General features: G+C 44.5%; 1 protein-coding gene and 1 long non-coding RNA gene across 9 annotated transcripts in view; one reads left to right on the plus strand and one right to left on the minus strand.

Annotated features, from left to right (window-relative positions):
• LOC128833166 (uncharacterized) overlaps positions 1 to 15,626 on the plus strand; it is a 50,852-nt gene extending 35,226 nt beyond the window's left edge. Inside the window, exons 4-5 of one of the 2 annotated variants that reach the window (XR_008444122.1) lie at positions 67 to 172; positions 13,268 to 14,235. This is a non-coding gene — a long non-coding RNA (uncharacterized LOC128833166). Of the gene's footprint in view, positions 1 to 66; positions 173 to 13,267; positions 14,236 to 15,306 lie in introns of those variants that run through there. The other variant, XR_008444123.1, reaches the window with a different exon arrangement.
• Positions 1 to 26,393, minus strand: part of DPP6 (dipeptidyl peptidase like 6) — a 767,813-nt gene that overhangs the window by 412,654 nt on the left and 328,766 nt on the right. The window lies entirely within an intron of this gene.

A 26,393-nucleotide genomic window follows, 5' to 3' on the forward strand; every position in this document is an offset into this window, starting at 1 on the left:
AACCCCTTATGCTTAACCATCTGTTCCAACTTGTGTTTAGCTCAGACACTACATTTCCTTCCCCAGACCTGAAGAAGAGCTCTGTAAATCTTGAAAGCATGTCCCTTTCACCAACAGAAGTTGATCCAATAAAAGATGTTACCTCACTTACCTTGTCACAATTGATGGAAAGGTACCCATCTTTACTCCTACCAAATACCCCTTTCTTTGCCCCTGCTCTATATGTCTGTTATCAATATGTTGGATCTTGCCCTCATCTTAGATTGCAAGTTCTCCACTCTGGTTACAGTAACTGCCTTCGTTTTATTTATGTGTACCGTGCCTAGCAGAATGGGACCTCAGGCAGAGGAAGGATGATATTGTGGTTAAGGACCTGGACCAGGATTCAGGAGGCCTGGGTTTTATTCCTGGCTCTGCCATAAATTCCCTGTGTCAACTTGGATAAGTCACTTAATCTTTCTGTGCCTCAGTTACAGATCTGTAAAATAGGGATAACACTTCCTGTCTCCCGCCTTTGTCTATTTAAATAGCATGTAGAATTTACAAACACAATACAAACAATTAATAAATCTCAGATTGAGTCCGTAGATGATACCAAATTATACACCTCTACCCCGATATAACGTGACCCAATATAACACGAATTTGGATATAACGCAGTAAAGTAGTGCTCCAGGGGGGCAGGGCTGCGCATTCCGGCAGATCAAAGCAAGTTCGATATAATGCGATTTCACCTATAACGCAGTAAGATTTTTTGGATCCCGAGGACAGCGTTATATCGAGGTAGAGGTGTACATAAATAATAGCTTCTGAGATATTCCTTAGTCTTAAAATTAGAGCTGGTTGGAAAATGGAATTTATAAAAATGTTTCATTTGAAAAATTTCAATTCTCTGCAGGAATTTTCTAAAATTATTGAGAATTTTTGTTTCATTTCATAATGACATTTTGAAACAAAGTAAATTAAATGAAACAAAAAGGCTTCCCACACTTTTTGTCTTTTCCCCCATTGAAAATCAAAGTGTTTCTCCCATTTACTTTCTTACTGTTTCCCAAATGGTAAGTGTCTTAGTCTGAAGCCTGGTCTATACACAGTTTTTGTACCAGTATAACTATTTTAGTTAAGGTAATGATTTTTTTTACCAAAAGTATAATATTGGCATGACCTCTAGTGTGGACGCAGTTAGACCAGAATAATGATGCCTTCCACCAGTAGATCTTATTCCCCTTCTGTACAGTAATAGCTATACCAGTATAAAGCACCTTTATACCAACATAGTTTCACCCACACTAGGGAGGGTTGTGTGGTGTATTAAGGATTGTGTTGGAATTGCAAACTATCACTTTAAGAGTGAAGGGGGAGTGCAGGTTTCCTGGTCCTGCTTACAGGCTACAGGGCTGTGTAGGAAAGCAGTCAGAGTCATTGTGGAAAAAGCCATCTTCAAGCAAGGTGGGGTGAGTTGTACCTCACTGCTTTCCAGAGCAGCCTGTTTTTGCTCTCTCTGGTTTTGGGTTCTTGGAGATCAGAAATGCTTTTGAATGCTTGCTAGATTCATCTGGAGACAGATTCATGTAGGGACTCTTTTCATATCTAATTGAGGCCGGGGCAGAATAAAGGGAAAATTTTAATTGTGGGCTGCATTGACCTACCCAATAACCTTCATAAACTTCTTTTGGTGACATTGGTGGCTTCCCACAGTTGGAACTAGTTGGAAAAGCTGGTTTCCAAGCTTGAAGCCCCGAAAGTCTTGAGAGTGAGAGCAGTGAATGTTTGAGCTACCTGTTGATCCTTCTGTAAATGTCCCAGACATTTTGGTATGTGGGTTGTTGAGTTTGGGGGAAGGGGTAACTCCCAAGAGGTAGAGGGCTGAAGAAGAACCTAGTTTAAGGGACATTAAGAGAGATTAAAGAGGCTAGGACTCTTCAGCTTGGAAAAGAGGAGACTAAGGGGGGATATGATAGAGGTATATAAAATCATGAGTGATGTGGAGAAAGTGGATAAGGAAAAGTTATTTACTTATTCCCATAATACAAGAACTAGGGGTCATCAAATGAAATTAATAGGCAGCAGGTTTAAAACAAATAAAAGGAAGTTTTTCTTCACACAGCACACAGTCAACTTGTGGAACTCCTTACCTGAGGAGGTTGTGAAGGCTAGGACTATAACAGAGTTTAAAAGAGAACTGGATAAATTCATGGTGGGTAAGTCCATTAATGGCTATTAGCCAGGACGGGTAAGGAATGGTGTCCCTAGCCTCTGTCTGTCAGAGGATGGAGATGGATGGCAGGAGAGAGATCACTTGATCATTGCCTGTTAGGTTCACTCCCTCTGGGGCACCTGGCATTGGCCACTGTCGGTAGACAGGATACTGGGCTAGACGGACCTTTGGTCTGACCCGGTACGGCCTTTCTTATATTCTTATGACATTTTTAGTATAGTGAAAGCTACTGATTTTATAGATTTTTTTAAGCATGTTGGCACCATCTAGAGCATTAATGACGTTGTTCTCAGACTATTTTGGATCTGCCTACTACATCATTCCAGAACTATGATCTGAATCCATAAACTGGGTCATAAGGTTAAAAAAAGTCAGTGGACTTATCTGGACAACTCTAGAAATGACCTTTTTCAAGAAAGACACACAGCACTACCAGCCCACAGAGGAAAATTCAGCTGGCTGTAAAATAGGAAACACGTGGCATTATTTATGTGCCTTTGAGCTGATGCTTGAATCAACATGCTAACCTCTTTAAGAACTGAATACAGTACATCTCTACCCCGATATAATGCAATCCGATATAACAAGAATTCGGATATAACGCGGTAAAGCTGCAGTCCGGGGGCGCGAGGCTGCGTGCTCCAGTGGATCAAAGCAAGTTCGATATAACGTGGTTTCACCTATAACGCAGTAAGATTTTTTGGCTCCCGAGGACAGCGTTATATCGAGGTAGTGGTGTACTACTTTATTCCAATAGCAACAACCAGTTAAATTGGCAACTGTTGCATTTTACAAAGGTTTGTGTCATTTCAGCTCACTATGTCTGTTTTATTTGCATTGTCTCCATACATGAATAAGAAGAGAGGATAGAAAGAAGGGGTTTCACTTTAATAGTCATTAGGGAACCTTTCAAGGAAGAGCCTGTAAAAGAAGAAATGATCTTCACTTTAAAGAGAAAGAGAAGCAGACTGCTGATAATGAAAATTACTAATGTTTGGGAGATTGTTTAAACTAGGAGTTGGGAGAAAGCCAGCAGATGTTTTGGAAAAATTAGGTCAGACAATTAATTCTGGGAAAGCAGCGGTACTAGTTAATCTCTGTATCTAATAGTAGGGGATAGGACAGTATTTATTTGAACTTTGAGGATGGCAGGCAGGGAAAAGGAAAAGCAATCCAGTCCAAGGTGCCTGGAAGACAAGGTTAATACAAATAACCACTATACTATTAGAAATAAGGGACAAGACTCAGATTTCAGTTACACCAGTGTAAATCAGGAGTAAGCTGGTGTAACTGAGGCCAAATTCTGTCCCAGCAACTACAAATGCAAGAAGCATAAAAGCCTCCATCAAAAAAACAAAAAAGTTGTAAAGTGGGCTATCTAATACTGAGGGTAAGCCTTCATAATAATAGGTAAGATGAGAAAATCTAAGGGTTGTTGGCTATACAAACAGGAGGTTAGGTGAAAGGAAGGAAAAGGATTACACAGCCCTAAGTAATATACAGACGTTAATTTAGTAATTAAGGTGATTGAGCCACTAAGTAAGTGACCACAATTTAATTAAGTGGATTAAGCAGGAGGATTCTTAAAGCTAGATTGTGATGGACTACATGCCTCTGTAAAAAGTAAGACTGCTCCTTTATATCATTACGCACGCTACCATACCCAGACCGTGGATGGGAGAAAACAGGCCCAGAGTCAAGCAAGTGAAGAACAGGTGCAACCCTCCACTCACTGGCCAGCACAGCTGAGCCCTTGCTGTGGGTGTGTTAATTACATGCTAGTACAGGCCAGCAAGCAGGGGAGGAACTATGGCTTAAAGGGGTGTCTCTGTGTCACAGTGTCTCCGGTGCAGCCTTAGTCACAAGCTTCAGGGCATGGACCATTTCTTCACATTCACAGCGTCTATTACTTTCATGTATAGGGTCCACCTACCCTCCAAGGGCTCTCACAATGTGTTCTTTACCAACTACCAAGTTGATCTGATAGATTTTGTCTTTTTTATTGTCTTAAGTTTTCCTTTCAGGCTGTTTCTAAATAATGTACTGTGACTTCCTTACTAGATTAAAAGCCCCTTCTTCCCAGAGACCGCTCCAAAAGCTATTAAGCCAGCACATAGGCTAGTAAAGAACAGCTTGGAGAATTTCAGAAGGTCTGAAGAAATTTTTAAAAAGAAAGAAAGAAAACTCCAGTGTGATCAAACAACAAGGTACCTAAGAGAGTGGGCCAAGAACATATCCAGACGAAGTGATGTTAATAATAATACCCATTTTATTCATTTGACATCAGACCTGCCATTGAGTGGGTTACGTTTGTCCCCGGCACAAGTTTTAAAGTGGGCTGACAAGCCCCCACAGGGAGCCATTACAGCAGCCAGAGATTGTCGAGGCACAGGGCTGCCCTGTCCACAGCCCTTGTGCCAGCTTCAGGGAAGAAAGGTGCCACCCCAGGATCCTCCAATGCAGGGACAAATCTCCCATGGCCAGATCTTGTCTCCGGGGTGGTGACACTGGCTATTTTAGCCAGTCTGAAAGCTACAGGGTCTGCCTGTGTCTGGCTGTCTGATAAAGAATCTCCTCTAAACTCAATACAACAGAATCCTGTCCCTTCTCTACTGCAAGAGACCACCTTGCTGTCTCCTGTGCCTCTTGGGAATTATCGACCCTGACCTGTGCACACTTTCTGCAAGCCCTGCTGGCAAAACTCTGATCTTAAGAATTTAAATTTATGCAAGCAAGGATAAGGATGATACATGCTAGTGAATGCCCAATACTCCTTATCTGCAATCTACTCTGACTCTCACAAGTCAGTTTATTATTTATTTCCTAATTATTAATTAATTTATTTATTAAAAAGCTACAGCTATTAGAGTCACAGGCCCAATCCTGGCCCCACTGATGCCAATAGGAGTTTTGTTATTGTACCAAGCATTGTGTCTTGTAGATAGCTGCATCGATAGGCAAGATCCTAGAAGCATAACATGAACGTACCATTTGAAACGGAGTTTAGTGTTTTTTATTGGGGACACATTTAGTTTTTATGTGCACTGTTCCACATATCACAAAGGCAGTCATGCTCCAACACCCGGCATTTCGAGAGTGCCTTTCATCGGAGGGTCTCAACACACTTCACAAACACCAGCCAACTCTCATGATATTTCTGCAAGCGTGGTATTATACCCATTTTAATTGGTGGAAAAATGATATACTGGCTTCCATATGAATTCTATAAACCTTCCACAGATGGATACAACAAACAGTAATTAAATGCTTTAACTAGTTGCCTTCAAAAAGAAGAATGGTCCAGTGCTAGCTTGAGACACAGGTTCAATTCCCTGCTCTGCCACCAACTTCTTGTGTTATCTCAAGCAGGACACTTAGTCTGCTCGTGCATCAGTTTCCCCACCTGTAAAATGGGGATAATGGTACTGGTACTGATTAGAGGCTGAAGCCCTTGAGCTTCAGCTTTGGCCCCCTTGCCTGGAGTGGTGGTATTCGGGCTTTCTCCTCCCACCCCAGGGCAGTGGGGCTTGGGCAGGTTCAGGCTTCGTTCCCCCCTCCTGGGGTCATGAAGTAATTTTTGTTGTCAGAAAGGGGTCATGGTGCAAAGAAGTTTGGGAACCTCTCTAGTCTGACCTCCTGTATAACATGACAGAGAACTTCCCCAAAATAATTCCTAGAACAGATCTTTTAGAAAAACATCCAACCTTGATTTAAAAATTGCCAGGGCTGGAGAATCCATGGCAACGCTTGGCAAACTGTTCCAGTGATTAATTACCCTCACTGTTAAAAATGTGCAACTTATTTCCAGTCTGAATTTGTCTAGCTTCAACTTCTGTCCAGCCACTGGATCGAGTATTGCATTTCTCTGCTAGACTGACAAGCCCATCATCAGGCATCTGTCCCTATGTTGATACTTACAGACTGCAATCAAGTCACCCCTTATCCTTCTCTTTATTAAGCTAAATAGATCAAGCTCCTTGAATCTGTCAATGGCATGTATTCTAATCCATTAATCACTCTCATGGCTCTTCTCTGAACCCTCTCCAATTTATCTATATGCTTTTTTTTGCTGACACCAGAATTGCTGATACCAGAACTGGACATATTATTCTAACAGCAGTCACACCAGTGCCAAACACAGGGGTAAAAGAACCTCTTTACTCCTACTTGAGATAGTCCTACTTATGCATCCAAGAATCACATTAGCCCTTCGGGCCACAATATCACACTAGAAGCTCATGTTCAGCTGATTATCCATCACAACCCCCAAATCTTTTTCAGAATCACTGCTTCCCAGGATAGAGTCGTCCCCCATCCTGCAAGTATGGTCTATATCTTTGCTCCTAGATGTACTGTTGTTAGGATAAATACATTAGACTGTGTGGTGCTGTACCTTAGTTTCTTTTCAGAGCCGATCATCTCCATTCCAGAACCATGCTAGTATTGACCTTTCCTTTTGTTCAACTTATTTTGATTTCTCAGCATCTATTTCTTGAAGTTTCCGTCTCTCTGCACAGATCCTTCCCAAGCGGTCTCTGGCTTTGCTCTTATGCACTCAGGTGAAATGATTATATCTCATCAGCACTTCTGAGCAGGGCAATTGGCAATTATTTATTTTTGACATATGCAGGAAATCTTGTAAAGAGTCATTCAAATTCTGTTACTGGCGATGAACTCCTTTTGCAGAGCTGTGCGTTACAGCACTCAGCTCCATTTCCAATAACTGAGGCTCTTTTCATTCAAATCATGGTTAAAAATATGATATGCAGTATGTTGTTTCTTATCTTTTCTCTGCATGTCCTCTGCCACGAAAATTTCATCTCGTCCTTTCATCCTTTAGCTACGCTTTTTACATACGCTGCAATACTTTACTGCTATTTTTTAAATAAATAATTTTGTAATTTTCTTCTTTATATAGTAGGTTTCATCTGTTCAAATATGATCTTTTTTCTATTTTTGTTATTTATATAAATGTATTTAACATTGCAACTTCCCAAATAACTACTCCTTCTAAGATATTTCCTAATGAGAATACAGAAATATCTGTTCACAGATATGCCTGGTGGAATTCTATTTAGAAACCATAACAATAGGCTCATTAGAGCGATTATACATTAGATATCCTACTTTCCCAATGGGAACTTCATGCAAGGAGGGAGGGCAGACTGAGTCAAGATTAGCTGTGTAGATTTTTTTCAAATTGCCATTGGCAAATTATATCTTGGACCATGGGATAGAACAGATACTCCGCACATTATTATAACTTCAGTACATGCTTCAGTGCTTTGCCCAATCCAGACCTTGCTGAATTCTAAGCATTAGACCCAGGGAGCCATGCTTTGGATTTGCAAAATCTCATTGCTTGGATTTTACTTTTGCAGAATAAGAGCTGCTTTGATCATGTGGAGTAGAGAGAGGCTAGGCCAAAGGTTATGGTTGGGCCAACCTCCACTAACTAAAAGATCATTTAAGGTGCTGTTAGGGTTGTCTTTAGGAGAAATTAAGGAAGTTATTTAAAGGACAATGTTGCAGTGATGAGGAAGAATTTGAGTTTTTCTAGTGTTTCTTTGGTTCCCAACCTCGAAAAAAAAAACAACAACAACAGACAAACAGACAAAACACATGATAGAATACCAGTTTTTCTGAGCAGGTTTATTTGTTGGATGGTTGCAGGAAGATGCTGCTTCCATGTCCAAATTTTGACTCTCAGACAGGTCCAAGTAGAGAAGCTTTTATTCCCACTGCCCAAGCTGTGCTTGTGATGAGGCGAAATAGCATTTCTCACTCCCCAGAAATGTCAAGACAACAACTTTCACAAGAACAAAATTCCCTACCATTTATTTTAAAATTGAATATCACATTTCAGCCTGTAGTGTTTATTGGGAGTTTCTGTAGAATCTAATCTTGTGGTGTGTGAAGCTATTGATCTGGTCATTTGTTTTTTGGGTTTTTTTTTTTAATTCATTCTCTTATACTTAAACTATTGAATTCTGTAATGATGTCATTCTTAAAATGTACAATTATCAGTGCAATAAGGGGAAACAATTCCCAGTTAGATCTTCCTTATGTGATAGTGTTCATTATTATTGATTTTCTGTTTTCTCCTTGACATTTCTAGATGAGTTAGGCAAAGTTTAGTTCTCATGAGAGATTATTTTCACCGGCAAGAGGCAGAGATATTAGTGTATGAAAACTTCCCCAGGCAACTCTGCCAGATCACCTCGTTCTTAAGTTGTAGTATAATTAGCATTTGAGCCCTGAGCTTCTACTTAATAGATATAGCAAGATCTGCAACATAACATCAAACTGTGGCGGGTTTGTAACTTTTTTTTCTTTCCAGAAGATAGATTCCACTCCAGCAAAAAATTTTGCTTGTGAATAGTGCCACTGCAATGGGACTATTCACATGCATATAGTTAAGCATGTACTTAAGTGAATGCTATTGGGGTTTAGAATTGGTGAGAGCTGATAAAATGAGAGCCCTGTACTCTGAACTCCTTTATTTATCTTCAGAATACACACAGCAGAGGCAGTAACATTTCCTTGCTCATGTACCTGCTACCTACCCTTCCCTACCAGTTGCAACTCAATCAAGAGATGGAGTGACACCCTGTAGGGACGAGAATGAGGCTCAGTCACCACAGGGGAAATTTTCAGATGCATAAATGGCAATTAGCAGTCTCTCTCTCATTGACTTTCAGTAGGAGTCAGATGTCTAAGTACAGCCTTTGAAAGTCTCTCCTAAAGAGACAAGGTGGGTGAGCTCCACAGAGCTCTAAAGCTTCTCCCTCACCAACAGAAGTTGGTCCAGTAAAAGATATTATCTCATCCAACTTGTCTCTCTAATATACTGGGACCGATACGGCTACAACACCACTGCCTATCTCCTAGAGTCTATTCAGTCTTGTGTGTTTCAGGATGAGATTCCCAATGAAGATGCCAAACCAGTGCCAAGCACGGTGATAGCTTTGTATGTATGCACACCGGTCACTGGACTGATATGACCAACACATTTCTCACAGGCTATAGAACAACCATCCAGACTGGGACAAGTTTCTTCATTCTGTCCAAGTGAACCTGGGCTGGATTGAAGCCAGTGACCTAGAAGCAAAGGACTGAGGGCTGGTTTTGCAATGTGAATAAGTACATACATGCCCACATGTATGTACACATTAGGGATGAGGCAAAAAAAATCACATTAATTTCAATTGTGACCCCAAGTCAAATTTAAGCTAGGGTCCCCAGAAGTGACAGGTCAGTACATGCACCTGTGGCTAGTGCACTAACCATCCATTCACTGTTATTGATTTTATATATAGCTTTTCTTGCCAACTAACTACACAGACAATGAACACTACATTTTATAAATCTGTAAGTCAATGGCACCATAGTCGCATTTGTTTAACTCACTGCAATTAAATAAGTTCCACTTTCCTGCACTGTTTTACTACTTATGCAGTGTTTGGTAAATCGTGCACCCACCTCTGGTCAGCAAAGTAAATCTGAAAAATGACAGGGCTGAGAAGTTTCTAGCAACTTTAAATAATCAACAATTCAAGGCTTTGCTTCAGTAAGAGTTTACAAGCTGAGAGAATAATGAGCACACAAGAACAGCTATTTTGTTGTTCTTTTAATCTAAAACTAAAGCTTCTTCTGATTGAAGGTGTCAGTTTGCACTTTGTGTATGAAAGAAACATAAGAATTCTTATCCCTATTTTACAAATAGAGACATAGGCGCCGACTCCATAGGTACTCTGGGTCTGGAGCACCCTTGGAAAAAAAATAGTGGGTGCTCAGCACCCACCAGCTACAGCTCTTCGGCGACACCACCAAACAGCTCAGCAGCAGCCACCAGCAAACAGCTGTTTGGCAGCTCAAGGAGGGGCTTGGGGGAAGGCGAAGAGCAGCGAGCAGCAGGCGGGCAGGGCCTTGGGGATGGAGTGGAGCGGGGGTGGGAAGAGGCAGAGTGAGGGTGGGGCCTCAGGGAAGAGGGGCAGAGCGGGGGCAGGAAGAGGCGGAGCAAGGGCGGGACTTGGGGGAAGGGGCAGATTGGGGTGGGGCCTTGGGGTGGAGCATCCCCGGGGAAAACTAGAAGTCAGCGCCTATGAATAAAGACACAAACTCCTGCCCCCAGTCCTTCTAAAAAATAAGTATTCCTTCTCTTGGTCAAAATTTTACATGAAATTGCAGCGGCTTTTCAACTTTTCATAGGGCTCCTGGTGAAAACGATTAGAACAATTTACCAAGAGTTCTGGTGGATTCTCCATCACTGAACATTTTTAATCAAGATTGGATGTTTTCTAAAAGATATGCTCTAGGAATTATTTGGTGGATGTTTTATGGTCTGTGTAATACAGAAGGTCAGACTAGATGATTACAATGGTTTCTTCTGGCCCTGGAATCTATGAAAAACATGTCATATGAATGAGGGAAAGATTTTGCACAGATTTTCTTGAAAAAGGTGTTTGCATGCTCTCTTGGCTCCATAGTATCAGTGCTATGGCCCCAGATCTGGAACAGTCTCTAGGAGGAAACCCTGCAGTGTGCCAGACCCCCTATGGGTCTCATTCTTCCTCCAGGGTAAGCCCCATGGCTTCACTGCCTCTTTAGGTTGGACATCTTGGCCTTCAGCACTCCTGCTTCACACCATGAGCACTTTTCAGTGAGTCTAACTGAGAGACTCCTGATGGAGATTTGTACACACTTCAGGGATTAATGCAAAGGAGAGGTGAGAGCAGGGGAGAAAGTTTTGCAGGCCATGTTTCCACTGACCTGTCCGATTCAACCAAGTTACTTTTCAAGAGCCCTCTAACCTGCCCCCTATATTGCTCAGAGCGCACTGAAATAAGAATATTGATTCAATTGTAGCAGAAGTGTCTGTATAAATAGGTTTTTGAGGCATATGTTGCCATTTTGAAGGGTTAATTGTAAAGACAGCAACTCAGTAGTTGCTAGGTAACTGTCCTGTCCTGCTAGTGGCATCATGGATCATCCAAAGATGCAATAATCGGATGAGTCATTGGTTGAATGTACTGTCACTCAGTACTGGTAAGAGAGCTTTGATGGCAATCTGCTCTCTCTCCTTGTTACATTGTTTTTGTTTGTTCCCTCAGCTGAATTCATCTCACTAAGTAAATCAGTTATTTTGTCTAGTTTGCCTCTGGCCTCAACAAATGCTATAAAACACAACAGACCTGTAATTATCATTGTTATGTAAGCAATGACAGGGGCCTGACCCAACACCAGTTAGGGTACATCTACACTACAGCGGGGAGTCGATTTAAGATACGCAAATTCAGCTACGTGAATAGCGTAGCTGAATTCGACGTATTGCAGCCGACTTACCCCGTTGTGAGGACGGCGGAAAAATCGACTTCTGCCGCTTTTTGTCGGCGGCGCTTACTACCACCTCCGCTGGTGGAGTTAGAGCGCCGATTCGGGGATCGATTGTCGCGTCCCGATGGGACGCGATAAATCGATCCCCGAGAGGTCGATTTCTACCTGCCGATTCAGGCGGGTAGTATAGACCAGACCTTAGACTCAATGCTCATTGATTGAATTGGCATTGTATCAGGTGGGATGCTTGGATCTGTACAAAGCTAAAGTATAGACAGTTCCTTTCCCAAAGAGCATCTAGTCTAGAAGACACAGGCATGTCAAGATACACCGGGAAGCCATGACAAGGAAATAACATGGGGGGTGGGTTATTATTAATTGGGCAGCACGGAAGTCATGAGTCTTTAGGAAAGATTTCAGTTTCGGGAGGGTGGTAGTTTGGTCAGCTAAGAAAGGGAAGGCATTGCATGGCCCTGGCCAACGTGGAAGAAGGCCTGGACACAGCGAAAGAGAAAGGAGGAGGAGTGCACTGTAAATTCTGACATATCCACCATGATGAAACCATAAAAGCTAATCCACTGGCTGCGTGCTTGACCACTTCTAGTGACGATACCATGCAATGGAACAATGAATTGCCAGGGTGAGCTTTATATTTTTAACTAAATTACAATAATATTTGTTTTGAATTTATATACTACAAGAGGAAGAGTGACTGGTCTTGTGTTTAGGCACTGGCCAGGATCGAAAGATCTGAGTTCAGTTCCCAGCTCTGCCACAAACTTTCCCCTCTGACCTTGAGCAAATCACTTATTCTATCTATTGTTCTGTTTCCCCATCTGTAATCTTCCTTTGTTCTGTTTTTCACACCCTTTTTATATCTTGTCCATTCAGATTGTAAACTGTTCAGGACAAGGACATTCTCTTATTGTGATTTTTTTCCAATAAGGCCTTCATCACTGTAGTATCCTAGCACCTTACAATCATTTATGGATTGTACCACAATACCCCTGTAAGGCACAGTAATATCTCCATTTTACAGCTGGAGAACAGAGGCACGGACTAGATTAAGTGACTTGCCCAAGGTCACACAAAAAGTCTGTGGCTGAGCCAGGAATTTGAACCCAGTCCAGCGCACTATCTACTAGTCCATTATTGTGTACCAGTGGCACTGATTAATGCTGGTGTGACCCCCCTTTCTTCCCTGGGTTACTCGGGAGCAGGCAACACTCACCTGTGTGCCTGGGCTCCTGATGTTGTTGACATTAAAGACGATCCTGAGTATCCCGGTAGTGATGTTGGATAAGTGGGAATCCTCTATTCACCTCTCTGCTGCAGTCCCTTTACTCCTAAAGGAAGTTAAAATTGGTGGTGGCTCCACCTGGCTGGCCCTTCTACACACTCAATGGCCTGCCTTGGGAACGTCCAGGAATAAATCCCTTCAAATAGTAATAAAAATAACCTGTGGCATGGGTCTAACTCAAATACCAAATATAAATAATATATATCCAATATATATATATATCCAATTAGAGTTAACACACCTTAATTTAACAACTTAAAAAAATCAAGGTATAACAGACTAAGATTAAATGTCACTACTAATTTAAATCCACAGGGGGCAGTTGAATAAAATCAATTAACAAATATAATATATGGTGATAAATGAAACTTTTCTAACTGGCATTTACACTGCCACCATTTACCCCACCCCAGATTGTCCACTCCTCTGGATTTCAGAGTCCTAGACACTTGCTTGCGTGGGCGCACTGGAAGATCTGCAGCTGGAGACAGCACTCTGTCGGGTCTGTGTATCAGTCCAGCCAAGGCAACAAGCTGCACAACCCCTCTGACGATTGGAGCCGGCCCCACCAAATGTCAGCAGCTCTGGGTCCTGGTTTGGTGGGAAGATCCTTCTGCCTCTCCTCAGACTCAGTCTCTCTGCTGTGCCCCTTCCCTTGCAAGTACTTTCCCAAACAAGAGTGGGGGTTACTCATAGTTCCTTCACTGCAGGCCCAGCTCAGTCAGCTCTAGCCACAGCAGTAGTCTCTGCCCTGGCTCCAGTGAAGCTGTCAACAGCCTCTGAGGCTCCCTGCTCGATCAAAGCCCCTGCAGGCTCTCAGCAGCAGCTTCTGGCTTCCTAACAGCAGCTCCTGGTATGGACAGAGCTCCACAGCAGCAATCTCACTCCTTTTCCCAAAATGGAGTCCATCCCTGCTCTTCCTGCACTGCCTGGAAGAGAGAGACTCTCACCCTTTCCACAAGGCATCGTGGAACACTCCCATTAAAGTTCAGAGGCCCCTCTAGTAAAGGGTGCCTACACTGGTCTGATCTCATGAACTGTCCGCTAGACAGTCCTTGAGTCTCAATCCAGTGCTCAGTCCCACTGGACTGTCCTTCCTACTTTGCTATGTGTGTGTATATCACCTAACATCACTGCTCTTGGTTGGGGCCTCGAGATGATACTATTGTAAGTTATTCTTCATTTCAAAATGTATTACACAATATTTAAAATGTCCAGCGCATCATCAGAGATCTACAACCTATCCTGAAAGATGATCCTTTACTCTCACAGATCTTGGGAGACAGACCTGTCCTCGCTTACAGACAACCCCCCAACCTAAAGCAAATACTCACTAGTAACCACACATCACTGCACAAAAACACTGACCCAGGAACCTATCCTTGTAACAAAGAAGTGGGTTGTAGCCCACGAAAGCTTATGCTCTAATAAATTTGTTAGTCTCTAAGGTGCCACAAGTACTCCTGTTCTTTTTGAGGATACAGACTAACACGGCTGCTACCTTGAAACCTTTACAGACACAGCAATTCATTCTTTTTATTCATTAGTTGGCCAAAAAAATACCACAATTCTGCAATCAAGGAGGAGGATAGCTCTGGCTAAAAGCCCACCGTGGCTGAGTGATGAAGATGGCAATTAGAAATTTAAAAAAAGCAATATATAACAAATTAAAAAAAGTGGAAATAGCAATCAATATAAATTAGAATGCTATGAAATGTAGAAAATTGATAAGTTAAAAATGTCAAAGAAAAATCCATGGCTGGCAGGGCTAAGGACAACAGGAAGGAAGTTGGTTTTGTGTGTGTGTGTGTGTGTGTTTTTAGTTTGTTCTTTTACGTATATTAGGCAGGGCCGCCCAGAGGGGGGTGCAAGTGGGGCAATTTGCCCCAGGCCCCGGGCCCCGCAGGGGCTCCCCCGAGAGTTTTTCGGGGCCCCTGGTGCGGGGTCCTTCACTTGCTCCGGGGGCCCCGGAAAACTCTTGCGGGGCCCGGGCCCCCAGAGCTTCTTCCGCTCCGGGTCTTCGGCGGCAGCTCGGCAGCAGGGGGGTCCTTCCACTCCGGGACCCGCCGCTGAAGTGCCCTGAAGACCCACGGCGGGGGGTCCTTCCGCCCTGGAACCCGCTGCCGAAGTGCCGGGTCTTCGGCGGCAATTCGGCGGCAGGGGCCCCCTGCCACCGAAGACCCCAGGCCGCCTGAATCCTCTGGGTGGCCCTGATATTAGGAACGAAAGAAATCTTAGCGAGGATATAGGCCCATTACGAGGTGGAGATGCTTAATAAGGATGCAGAAAAGGCAAAAGTGTTCAATAAATATTTCTGTTCTGCATTTGGAAACAAGCAGGATGATGTACTCATATCACATGAGGATGATGAGATATTTTCCAGTCCATTAGTAACTAAGGAGGGCGTTAAATAACATCTACTGAGGATAAACATGTTTTTTTTTAACACCAGCAGGCCTAGATAACTTGCACCCAAGAGTCCTGAAAAAGTTGGCTGAGGACATCATTCGTCTACTGATGTTATTTTTTTTATTTGGTATTCCAAAGAAATTCCAGAAGACTAGAGGAATGCTAGTGTTGTACCAATACTCCAAAAGGGCAAGCGGGGAGACCCCAGTTAACCTGACAGCGACCCCAAAAAAGATAATAGAAAAGCTGATACAGGATTTCACTGAAGAAGAAATAAAGGATAAGAATATAATTAATAATTGCCACTCAACATGGTATAAAGTTTGGTTGATAAAAGTAACTGTTCAGATGTAATATATTTAGATTTTTGTAAGGCATTTGGATTAATACCACATGAAATTCTGATTACAAAATCAGCACTATTCACTATCAATAAAGCACACATTAAATGAACTTGCTAACTGATTTCAAAAAGTAGTTGTCAGTGAGGAATCACTTTCAAATGGCGGTGTTTCTAGTTATGTTCCACAAGGATTGGAACTAGGTCTGATGCTATTGAACACTTTCATCAAAGATTTGGAAGTAGACATTAAAAAGTTTCTGCTGGATAAAATTTGCAGATGACAAAGATTGGCAGAATGGTAAATAACGATGAGGAAAGGGTAGTCACACAGTATGATCTGAATCATTCGGTAAGCTGGGAGCATTCAAATAGAATGAGTTTTAATACAGTCATATGCGAAGTTATACAACTAGGAACAAGGAACGCAGGCCATACATACAGAATAGGGGACTGTATTCTGGAAAGCAGTGACTCTCAAAAGGATTTAGGGGGTCACAGTGGACAGACAAGCAACCCAATATTACCTTCCTGTGCAAGAGTATGGCAAAAAGGGCTAATGCGATTATTGGATATATAAATAGGGCAGTGGCGAATACGAGTAGGGAAGTGACTTTACCTCTGTATACAGCATTGGCAAGACATATATTGAAATAGTGCATCCAGTTTTGGGGTCCACATTTTAAAAAGGATATTGAAAAACTGAAGGGAGTGCACAAAAGAGCCACAAAAATGATTCAGGCACTAGAAAAAGAGCCTTAAAGATCTTTTGAGAGACTTAAAGTGATCAATCTGTTTAGCCTATCAAAAATAAAATTGAGAGGCAACTTGATGGCACAGTATATAACTACCTTTGAAAGGAAAAATATTGGGTACAAAAGGGCTGTTTTGATCTAGTGGAAAAAGGCATAACAAGAACCAATGGCTGGAAGTTGAAGCCAGAAAAATGCACATTAGAAACAAAGCACACATTTTTAACAGTCACAGTGATTAAACATTGGTATAATATATGGAGATATACCTATCTCATAGAACTGGAAGGGACCTCAAAAGGTCATCGAGTCCAGCCCCCTGCCTTCACTATGCGGACCAAGTACTGATTTTTGCCCCAGATCCCTAAGTGGCCCTCTCAAGGATTGAACTCATAACCCTGGGTTTAGCAGGCCAATGCTCAAACCACTGAGTACAAACTGCCCAGGGAAGTGGTGGGTTCTCCATCTCTTGAAGTCTTCAAATCAAGACTGGATGCCTTTCTGGAAGATGTGCTTTAGTCAAACAAGTTATTGGGTTCAATACAGGTAGGGTAACTGGGTGAAATGTAGTTGCCTGTGATATACAGGAGTTCAGACTAGATGATCCAATGGTCCTTTATGGCCTTCTATGAACTCTCAAAGCCCAATTGCATGAGGTACTGAGCACTCTTAACTAAAGCTAAATGAACTTGGGGGCACACATCTCCTCACAGGGTCAACCTCTGAATTTCACCATGAGAGTTGCTTCATCTCCTCATAATGGCTCACAGAAATACCCTCTAAAAAAGTAAGTCAATCTCCTCTGCCTCCTAGATGGAGGCATAACAGAGCTATCTCCCAACACGTGAGCATCACAGACAGAGATTAAAAAGTTCATATGGTAAAATGATCATGAATTAAACACTGAAATGCCTTGCATTTTATCATAAAGAACAAATTAAGTTCTATTTATGTAATACAGTAGGAGGAATCTTTTGGAGAATGAGATTTCAGGGTTGCAGTCAGGTGGGTAAAATCCTTCACACACGAGTGTGTACTAGTCTGGCTAGTTCAGTAATAGCGCTAGTATTGCCGTTTGGCCATTCGATACAAACATTGCTTAGCTTTTGCTTTAACCTTATTTCCTGTACAGAGAATTAGCACATTCTGTGTTAGGACTGGAATCAGTTCTTTTCCCTTTTATGCAAAATGGGAGTATTTGATAACAGTATTGCCAACCTCAAGAGATCAAAAATAATGAATCAGATCCTCAAAAACCACTATATTGGTCCGACAAATCATGAAATTTAACAAACAAACGTTAAGCCATCTTTTTAATACATCTTTTGACTTTTTAACGCCCTTCTACTCTTCTGGCAACATATGTGTGATAAGTTCTGGTTGAAAAGTCAACCTACACTGCATACATGCTTCTTCCTGGCTGCTCAAATGGAGACTCTATTTATACAGGAGGTACACAAACATATTTAAGGAGAATTAGAATGGAGAAGATGTGAAATGGTTAAGCATTTGTTTTATTTGGTCTCGTCTTAGGTAACAAGAGACTTGTTTCAAGGTAATTCAAATGCTTCTGTTAATAGTATCTCATTATTAGGATGGATTTTCCCTCTCAAGTATCCCTTCAAAAGAGGAGAGATGGGCTGGAGGGAAGGTGTAGTGGGGCAGCTGCCCCACTCCCTGAGAGTATGGACTGCGGCAGGCCAGTGGGCCTGCGCAGACGTACAGCCAATGGGAGAAGGGCTTACTGGGAGCCAATCAGGGCCCAGGTTGGAGACAGCCAATCAGGGCCAAGCTCAGCCCTATAAGAAGGCTGCTCAGGGAAGGGAGCAGGCAGTCTGTCCCAGGCCTTTGACAGGGGAAGGTCTGTCTCCAGAGCAGGGAGACTAGCACCGCAGACAGTGCAGTGCTGGCCAGGCTCAGGGAGCAGAGAGGAGCTCTAGCCTGAGGCCTGCCAGGCTGCAGGCCCTGAAGAGAAGGGCCTAGCCAGTGCAAGGGGCCATAGGGGAAGCGGCCCAGGGAAGCGGACTGACGAGGGGAGAGAAGGAGGACAGCGAGGCTGCCGCCAGAGGGTCCCTGGGTCCGGACCCAGAGTAGAGGGCGGGCCTGGGTCCCTCCCTTCCCCCCTTGCAGTACACCCAGCCATTGGCCGTAGGGAGCGGCCATAACAGACCACGCCAGATCCCTGACAGGAGGGATTAGACTTTGGGGTGTGTGGTTGACTACAGTGGCTGGACATAGTGACTGATGATCAACCACCACCCCACCACCCCCGGAAGGGGGTGTGGATGGACTGAGGGGCACTGCCGGAGGGCAGTGGTCCTGAAGAGGACGCCGCGAGTTGGTGAGCAACGTGGGCTCAGAAGCCAACTGAGGGCAAGACAACGGGCGGGATACCACCAAGAGGGGACGCTCCACTGGACTGAGCTAATTCCTGGAGTAACCAATAGGAGGCGCCGCAGTGTTGAGTCCCAACCCCATTACAGAAGGCATCCATGCTGGTGGGAAAAAGTGGAGCATATTTAAGTTCCTGTACACTGGTATAACGTAAGTATTCAGTGGGCAGCTCTATAGTGTGATAAAGTTAAAATATGATAAACTTATTTAACTCACAACTATATTTAGAAATATACTGTACAAGGCCTGTAAAACGGAGCTGGAAAAATGAACAACAAACATCCAAGTAACACAAAGTGCTCACTCTACGTATCAAGTTTTCCAATAAAGATTTACATATCTTTACAGGCAAGAATATCTTTACAACATCAGCCACCTTTCAGAGCTTTCTATATTTCAGTGCCATTGGACTCTTTGCTCCCTCCTCCCGTCCCATGAGAACACTGCAAGCAGAGGGCGAGAGACTCCACCAGCTTTCAGCAGGGCTGAACTTTGTGAGAGGGCTGGAGTTTCTCACATCATTCCGAGATGGGCTGCAGGACCCTCTGAAATTCCGATACCGGCGATAAAACCCAAGGGAGTTGGCAATAGTGTGATTTTTAGATTCAATGTGGTTTTTGTAATTTAAAGATGGCTGGTACGTTATGGTTTTCTGTCAAACACCATAAGTCAACCACACTTCCAGTCCCCCACAAGAGATTCGTCCAAAACAAAACAAAAAACAAAAAGTCTCCAAAATTGCCTTCTATGGCCAGGTATACACTTTAAAAATTTGCTGTCATATCTATGTGGGTTGGGGTGTGACTGTCTGTTGGCACAGCTATGCCAGGAAAAGCTCTAGTGCAGACACAGTTATACCAGTGAAAAAGTTTGTGAAAGTAGCAAAAGGTTTCTTTTGCCAGTATAAACTTCATCTACACTAGAAGGGTTTCCCAGTACAGCTATACCAGCAAAACTTTTAAGTTTAGAAGAGGCCTTAGAGAGGCTCATTTTTTGGTTTGGAGAGCAACACAGAAAAGGAACGGACTTGGAGTCCCTCCTCCCAGAGCCTGCATGCTGGTGGCTAAAATAAATCCAAGCACTTACGAAATATCCTACCCGGGCTGGGCTTACTTTCCAGAAACTGCCACTAGGAATGGGCAGCTCAAGATCCAGAGGAAAGTGGAGAGCACCTCCCCAGACAATTTCCGTTAGAGCATTTGACTTCAGTGAATCAGGCTCCAGAAATATCCAAGTATTCCTCTCAACTGGCCAGAGTTGAAAGAGCAACTCTTCTGGCTTTGAGCTTCCCCAGGAGCCCTATCTAGCAATGCTGCTTCCCCTTATTGGGAAAACTGAGATAAAGGGTGTATTAGAACAGTGAGGACCTCTGAGGTCTGTACCAGCCATCACCACCCACACAAAGGATCACAACTTACAGAGAATAGAAAAAACAGTTGTAAATATTGTCTACTATAGGGCTGCGAGCCAGGAGCTCCAGAATTCAAATCCCGTCTCTCTCTCTCTCTCTCTATGGCCCAATTAAAAAAAAGTCCTTTAAATTTAACTGGAAGGGAGGTTGTCCCTCCTAGCTACAACAAGATGGGCCTGGAGTCTCTATTATCCTTATTACTTTGGGGAGGGAGAGGAGTATTAAAAGTAAAAAATTGTACTGGCATAAGAGCATATTAGGTTAACAGTGGGGCTGGTCAAAAATTTCCTATCAAAACTTTCAATGTAAAAATAAGGATTTCAACTTAACGATGTGTCTGCTTACTGCACACAATTTTGTTTTCTTTTAGGTTTTTTTGGTCAAGAAATAACACCCACAAACTGAAATATTTTGGTTTGCCTCGTTGGAGATGTAGTTTGGTTACCTCGTGTCCCCTTCTCTTCTATAGGCCAGAATACATAATGGATCCGGCTCATGATTCCTACTAGTGCCAAATGAAGTCAGAGGGAGTCTATCCATTGACTTGGATAGACATGAGATCAGGTCTATTATGTCTTTCATCCCTTTGGGCTAGTCTACACTAGAAGTGCTACGTTAGTGCAGCTGCACCAATGGGAGAGAGCTCTCCTGTCAGCATAATTACTCCACCTCCACAAGAGGTGGAAGCTATGTCAGCGGGAGAGGCTTTCTCGCCAACATAGCGCCCGTGTGGACACTGCTTAGATCACTGTATCTTGTATCACTCGCGGGGGGGGGGGACTTTTTCACACCCCTGAGCGACGTTACATTGACTTAAGCGGTCGTGTAGACCTGCCTTTTGTTACACATAATTTGACTCTAGTACATATGTTAGATGTCCAAGCTTTACACAAATACAATATTTAATGGCTATATACCTCTCTCAAAGGGGAGTTCCAAAGATTAAATAATTAATGTTTCCACAACACTTTGAAGATATGGTCTGAGATTTTCAAAGTCACCTGCTGGATTCTGATACATTACTCCATTAATTTCAGAGGGAAATGTGTGTCTAAATCCCCTATGTGTCTTTTAAAAAATCACATCCATAAAGCACTGCAGTATACGAAGAATAAATATAACATAAAGTTCAAATAGGACTTGCAGAAAGACATACCAAAATTAGTATTCTACACAGATATTTTATAAATAATTTTCACATCCTTATACAGACTATCTGAGATGAAATCAGTGAAATATGAGTCACTTTTCTAATTAGCTTTTTAAAATAAAAACTAATCAAATAATATTTCGAGGAGATCAAATCTTATGGTTTTCTTATTAATATTCTCTCTTCTTCTCAGCATGACCACACCAACTTCATGATTTATGAAGTTAAGGGATTCTAGGTCTGATTATCTAAATTGGCGCAATGTAGTTAACAATCAATCTATACTGCTATATTAGGAGATATTGCACTTTCCATTTTGAAAGGAATAGACTTTTATGCCATTAGAATTGCTCTCAGAATTCAAGGTTATAATAATTCAATATATATAAAAGATTCTAGATATTTGGGTCCATATTAGGCAGTGGCGTAGTCAGGTTCTAAGAGCAGGGGGAGCAAACATTAAAAAGGCACCCCACCTTGGCTCCTCCTCTGGCCATGCTCCCTTGGCTCCTCCTCCCCTTGTCTGGCTCCTCCGGCTGCGCCGCGCCCCCTTCCCATGGCTCCTCCGGCCACTCTGTGGGCTGCCATGTGCTGCGCCCCCCCCCCACTCCAGCCGCGCCGCCCCCCATGACTCCTCCGGCCACTCTGTGGGCTGCCATGTGCTGCGCCCCCCACCCCGCTCCAGCCGCCCCCCCCCCATGGCTCCTCCGGCCGCACTGCGGTCTGCCATGTGCAAGGCGGCGGCTGAGGCTCAGGGATTCCGGCAGCCGGATGGTACAAGCCCCTGCAGGGAACCACTGCGGTGGGCGGAGCAGCGCCAGGGCCAGCCACAAGCTTCCCACCTTCCCCCTCCCGCCCCACCACGGTCACCGGCGCGCAGCTCCCAGCTGCATCACCGCCCCGCGCTGGGGGGCTCTCCTTCGCCTCCCAGGGCGCCGCCGCTAGGCTCTCCCCGGGTGCTGCAGCCGGGAGCCGGGCACCATAGCCAGGCTCCCCACCCACCGGCTCGACTCCAGGGCGCTGAGATGGCCCCGGGGATTGAGCGGCTTCTCCCTCTCGCCAGCAGCAGCGGAGGCACCGGATACCACCCCAGGGCCCTGCTGCCTGAGCTGGGGAAGGGCCCGTGCGCTAGGGCGCAGCGCCCCCACCTCTCCAAGGCTCAGGGTGCACAGCGCGCAAGCGGCTTTCTCGCTGAAAGCACCTCCGAGCCCCCCTCGCTCCTCCAGCCGTGCCGCCCCCCCCATGGCTCCTCCGGCTGTGCTGGCCCCCCCTTGCCTGCAGAAGCCCAGCGCCCGCCCGGCAGGCCAAGCTTCAGAGCGGAGCGTGGGCCCCACCCACTGGCGCCAGGGTAACCCCTAACTAAGGCGCCTCTTTTGGAAAATATGCCGAGGTGAAGTGGCTGCTTCCCCTGCATCCCCCAGCTACGCTACTGATATTAGGGCCCTACCAAATTCATGGTCATGAAAAACATGTCACGGACCGTGAAATCTGGTCTCCCCCTGTGAAATCTGGTCTTTTGTGCGTTTTACCCTGTATTATACAGATTTCACAGGGGAGACCAGCATTTCTCAAATTGGGGATCATGACCCAAAAGGGAGTTGCAGGGGGGTCAGTGTGCCTTCAGAGCTGGGCGGCTGGAGAGTGACAGCTGTTGGCCAGGCGCCCAGCTCTGAAGGCAGTGCCCTACCAGCAGTACATAACCATACCATGCCACCCATACTTCTGTGCTGCTTTCTTCAGAGCTGGGAGGCCTGAGAGTCGTGGTTGCTGACTGAGGGCCCAGTTCTGCAGGCAGCAGTGCAGAAGTAAGGGTAGCAATACCATACCATGCCATCCTTACTTCTGTGCTGCTGCTAGCGGCGGCGCTGTCTTCAGAGCTGGGCTTCCGGCCAGCAGCTGCTACTCTCCAGCTGCCGAGTTCTGAAAGCCGCGCCGTCGCCAGCAGCCGCACAGAAGTAAGGGTTGCAGTACCACAACCCCCCTACAACCCCTCAACCCCCCCCCCCCCCCAAAAAAACCACTCCTTTTTGGGTCAGAATCCCTATAGTTATAACATCATAAAATTTCCGATTTAAATCACTGAAATCATGAAATTTATGGTTTTTAAAATCCTATGACCATGAAATTGACCAAAATGGACCGTGAATTTGGTAGGGACCTAGTCTATATTTTTCACTGCCACAAGGTTGTTGTTTTTCTCCTTTAAAAGCAGAGGAAAGTACACACACAAAACTTGGGGCAGGTGACCACATAGAAAAAAAGATCAATGGATTCTGCTGTCTAGTATGAAGGATTATTAGCCACGTATAGGTAGTTAGGGGTGGAGCCACTAGCAATGCAGAGCAAAAGGATCTCTAGGGAAATCCATCCCTGATCCTGCACTGCTCAATGGCCCAGCGTCTCCCAAGCAGTACAACTTGCTCATTAGTCATTCTACCATTGGTGTCTACGAGCCTGCCTGCACTACGGATGTAAAATGTTAACCAGTTAACTCAGTGGTGGGCAACTTGCCACCTGCTGGCCACATGCGGCCCATCAGGGTAACCGCTGGCGGGCTGTGAGACAGTTTGTTTACATTGACTGTCCACAAGCATGGCCGCTCACAGCTTCCAGTGGCTGCGGTTCACCATTCCCGGCCGATGTGAGCTGCGGAGAGTGGTGGCCAGCATGTCCCCGCGCCGCTTCCCGCACCTCCCATTGGCCAGGAACGGCGAACCAGCCGGCTCTTTAATCAGTTAACCATTTAAATGAAATATTTTAAATCGTTTAAATGGTTAACTTTTTAAACGATATTTACATTCCTCATCTGCATTCCTTTACCTAAAGTTTTGATTTTAAATCGATTTAGTTTAAATAGTGCAACAGGTTGAGTAGACACTCTGATTTCAGGTTAACTTAGTTTAACTAACCAAATTAGGAATGGGTTCAAGTTAAACCAAAATAAGCCTGTCAACACAGAGGTTTGCGTTTTTAAATCAGCTTAGTTAAACAACTGATTTGAGTGAAACTGATGCAACTTTGTCATGCAGACTAAGCCCAAGGCACTTTTTTGCTGCATACACACCTAACTCACTCGAAAGGGGACTAGAAAGCACTGAGCTGAAGATAACGCTGTTCTCAAGAGGGATTCCTTGCAGTATACCCATTTGTTTGAGAGGGGCGCATACCCCATACAAAGTAACTGCTTCCTGGCTCCATCATACCGCAGTGGTGAGAGCCCGACAAAACCTGCGGAACCAGAACCCCATAGTGTTCACACAGAGGGGCTTGGACAGGATTGAATGGAGAGTTTTTACCCTGTCTGAAAGGATTTCCAGTCCTTTGCTACCCGTTCATACTATACAATGGAAGGGAGTATCTGACTCTAACACTTTTGTCTAATGCAGCATTTTCCTGGGGCCACACTTTGTCATCACAGTTCCATCAGACCCCCAGGAAGACAGTTTAGTAGTGTAGTTAGTTTAGTAGTGAAAGTTTAGTCATGTTTGGAAAAGCCAACCCTCCTCCCCCAAGAAAATGACCTTTCAAACACACTGTATGCTGAAGACTAAACCCGGCTGGTCCTTGGACATAAAGGAGCTGGGGCAGGAGGAGAAGGAGAAGGCTCATTCCCTCTTGTGTCATCATTTGTATAGCACCTAGCTGCTATAGCACTGCAGTGCCTGGGTGCCCCAGTCCCGGACCAGGACCCCCTTGTTTAAGCACTGTACAAACACAGAACACAAAGACAGTCCCTGCCCCAAAGATGCAAGGGCCTGGAACAATTACAGGTCTTGCACTCAGGGGCATGCTCAGAGAGCTGCTTGCAGCTGGTGCCCTCAAAAGCACTAGCCACTCAAAAGGGTCCAAAAAGGGATAGGAAGGAGCAAATCCCCCTAGTGACCAGCAGTGCTGGCCCTCTGCATTGGGTATGTATGGTGCATTCTCACTAAGGGGTAGGGTAGAGGTTGCACTTTCCTAGTCTCCTGTCTCTAAACAGTATTGTTGGAATGATTCACCCACCCACCCACGAGCCCCTACCATTTGTCTTGTCATTACACGTGTGCAAAGCAAGCACAAGGTAGTTGTAAAACACTATCACTGATGTGAATGCCACTGATCTAGTGGCATTTCACACCCACCTTACTCAGGTATAAATGACTGTCAAAGTTGTAATCAGGGCCGGCTCCAGGCACCAGCCCACCAAGCTTGTGCTTGGGGCGGCACCTGGAGGGGGGCGGTGCGGCGCTCCGGCTCCGGCCACTGGGGAGAGCGGAGCCGCAGCGGGCTCGCCGCCCTCCCCCCGGCGCTCTGGCCGCCGGGGAGAGCAGAGCCCTGGCCGGGCTCTCCGCCCTCCTCCCGGCGCTCTGGAGGCCAGGGAGAGCGGAGCCCCAGCCGGGCTCTCCGCCCTCCTCCTGGGGCTCTGGCCGGTCGGGGAGAGCGGCCCGCGGCCGGACTCGGCGCCCTCCCCTGCCGCGCTGGGGGGAGGTGGGGGGCAGCGGGAGGCTTTTTTGCCTGGGGCGGCAAAAAAAACAGAGCCGGCCCTGGTTGTAATGCAATGGGGAACCAGGCCCATAAGCTTCAGTTAAAGCAGTTGTTCTTTAAATATATCCTGCTGATCTCTGCAATGTTTTGTAGGCTAACAGCCATCGAAACATTATTATGAATTGTAGAAAAGGAATAATCTTTATATTAAGGATTAATTGAAACATGATAAGATTTAACAAGTCTATTATATCCTAACTCACAAAGTTTATGAAGGTTTGGAATCCCTCCAAGGTTGTTCAACCATCCATCCTCTTAGTTCAAGAGAGGTTCATAACAATTCTCTGATTACTTTTAACCACATGCTCCCCTGGAAATTTAGAATATTGGAATTCTAAGACAATAGATTAAGATATTTTTAAAAATAATCACCATTTTTATATATTATTTTCAAACAATAAAATCTTCCTTTTACAATTTACTCTACAAAGCCTAGCCCTTTTTCAGTTGCGTTATCTTTCCTCTTACCCTTTATTTTATTACTTCTGATAAACTTACTTGATAGTCATTTAGGCGCTAGGTCTAGCAGATAGGGCACTGAACTGGGGATCAGATGACC

This window comes from Malaclemys terrapin, chromosome 2, assembly GCF_027887155.1.
Source record: "Malaclemys terrapin pileata isolate rMalTer1 chromosome 2, rMalTer1.hap1, whole genome shotgun sequence".
Classification (NCBI taxonomy): domain Eukaryota; kingdom Metazoa; phylum Chordata; order Testudines; family Emydidae; genus Malaclemys; species Malaclemys terrapin.